This window comes from Abrus precatorius, unplaced genomic scaffold, assembly GCF_003935025.1.
Source record: "Abrus precatorius isolate BTA unplaced genomic scaffold, Abrus_2018 Scaffold2, whole genome shotgun sequence".
Taxonomy (NCBI): domain Eukaryota; kingdom Viridiplantae; phylum Streptophyta; class Magnoliopsida; order Fabales; family Fabaceae; genus Abrus; species Abrus precatorius.
This window is the reverse complement of record NW_020874362.1, coordinates 19,512,190-19,515,067: the sequence shown is the minus strand read 5'-3', so window position 1 is coordinate 19,515,067 and position 2,878 is coordinate 19,512,190.

The window sequence follows — 2,878 nt, the reverse complement described above, 5'->3', positions numbered from 1 at the left end:
TCTAGCCTAAAGTTTTGCATCTTATACTTTTTCATTACCCAACACATATATTATCCAAAAATAATAGTTTACAATATCAGTAGTACATATATATAAGTATGATGAGTAATACGCCTATGAAAACTTCTTAAAACACTTTCTTGCTTATAATTTTTACTAAAAAACTCGAGTTTAATTAATTCTTAAACAAACCAAAGCTTTTTCATACCAAAACTCTATTTCTAACATTTCAGTTTCACGAAAACCTTATAGAGTTGCTATTTAAATAAAATAGTTAGGTCTTTCAAATCAATATATATAATCTAGAGTTTAGGATCGACTCTCCTTACCTGAAAATAGATCTCTGAGACTAAATTCTTCAAGAACTATTGAGGAAAGCTTGACATTTTGACAAGAGATACCACCCAAGGATCAAATTTCTTCCTAACATAATAGAGTAGAGTACTTCACGAAAAGAGAGAACAAAGAAATAGGAGTGAGATGGAAGAGTTAAGCTCTAGAAACTTACTTGGATTAGAGCGAAATAAGTGTTTGAGTTTAGATATGAGAGAGATTTAGAGTTCGAGGAGGTTTTCTCTGAGAAGGAAAAGGGAGAGGACAAAGAGAATGAGAAGAAGAAGTTGTTTGGCGAATAATGAAATTTCTCAACGTGAAGTTCTTTAAATACTCTTCAAAACTTGCGATTTCTCGGTTGAGCGAGCGGGCTCTCACTTTAGTGAGATTATTCTTGGCTGAGCGAGATCCTTCTCGCTTGAGCAAGAAAATAAGACAATGATTTTTTTAGCCTTTTTTGATATTCTCACTTGAACAAGGGGTATTCTCACTCGATTGATGTTTATCTTACATGCTATATTTATATGTTCTAAATTGATAACTTTTAAACGTACCATAATTAATTATATTGTAAGTGGTCATATCACATATAGTTAATGAATTTATATGACAACTCGTAACCTTTTTTTACTTTATCTTTCTTTTACCTTGCATGACCATTAGAACTAATAGCTTAGAAAAAGATGGTTAACATTGCATCACAATCGGGTGTTAATAGATTTAGTGTGAGTGGTTGAGAATTATAAAGAAACCAAAAATAGACATAGAGAAGTGTAAAAAGTGAAACCATACAGCCTAAGTTCTTCTCGATTAGTTTATTATTAGAGGTTACATCATCTTAATTGTTTTTAATTACTTTTGTATTTGAATCCTCATTTTATTTGATTTCATATAACTTAAGTTCAAATAATTGAATTAAGAAATTTTTAATATTTGAAAACAATTCTTGTGAGACAATATTTTGAAAACTTATTTTAAAAACATATTTATTACTATTCAATCGGTACACTTGTCCATGAACATAAATCATTTTAAATTTTTAACTTTATTTTAAAAGAATGCTTTATAAATGGTTTTTTTTCCCCTTAAAAAGATATACTATGAATGAAAGAAAATTATGCAAGAAAAGTTATCTTTATTAATTTTTCAATTTTCTAATAAAAATTAAGAACAAAAAAAAAAAAAGGGATAAGCAAATCAAAAAATTATTTTTTAAAAAATAATAAAAGAATAAATTTTCTTTGTAAAGACTTATCTTAAAGTAATTAATTTTAGTAGGTACAACTTTTGCTTTTACTTTTTAGCCTAATTTCTAAATTAATTTTATAGTGCAAGGTTTTTATTGGGTGAATCTTAATCAAAAGGTGTGGGGCTAAAGTGGATGATTCATCCAAGTTTTACATTAACAAACATGAAGAATGAAGAAGTAAAAAAGAAAATTATAAATATGAAGTTTTATTTTGTATTTACTCACTACAATTATATGTAGTCTTTTGAAGGCTTGGATAGTTGTGTGTTAGATGAGGATTTGTAATTTTGTTTGTTTAAAAATTGAAGCAAAAGTGATTTATAATTTTATCTAATAAAAAACTACAAAGTAATAAAATTATAGTAGGAATTTATAATAGTAGGTAAGAAGTGTTGTATCACATTAAAGTTTGTGTTAGTGTTTTTGTTTTATTTTGTTCTTCCTTTTTCATGTGAGTGCTTCCAAATATAGTGAATACATATGGCTCTTTTCTCCCTCTTCTTTTTTTACCTAATAATGATGTTAGAAATGATTATTCATCCAAGTAAGATATTAGAGTGAGGTTCTAGGAAAAAAATGAGAAAAAACAAAAGAGAAGCATTTGAAGAAAACTTATTCCTTTTTAGAAGTTGAAGAAAAATGCTATTTATATTTTTATTTTTTGTTATGGTAACGTATTGAATGGTTGATAACATCAAAACACAATTCTACATTATGGTAATTGGGAAGACAATTTTATTATAATTTTAGTTTGATATGGGTTACTTTTATTTAATGGACTTGTCAAGCCAAGTGCACACTAGTTTGGGGTTAGACTATGCAGTTAAAATGAAATTAGAAAGGGAAATTACCAAGAACAATAGCATAATTAGTGAAGATGATGTTGAACTATGAAGTTGAAGGTGAAGACCAATTACAATTGTTTGTTGAGGTTTTGCATTTTGCATTGAAACCATTTATCATGAAGAAAGATGATACAAATATAAATATTGAAAAAAAAGAATGTTAAATTATGAAAAATAGAATCACAACCATCTGCATTGGTAAAAGTGGTACTTGCGTGCTAGTACTAACCTAGATAATGTTTCTTTTCAAATTAAAGTGTATGATTCCACAATACCTATGTTAAAAATATCACAAACTCAAGAAGTCACATTTACTTGCACAACCAATAAAATGGCAAATCAATTTAGAGTACACCTAAATTTAGTTGAGTCAATCTAAGAGCACATGATATCTCATTATGGTATAAAAGTTTCAAAGAGCCAAATGTACAAATCTATGAAAAAAAAATCA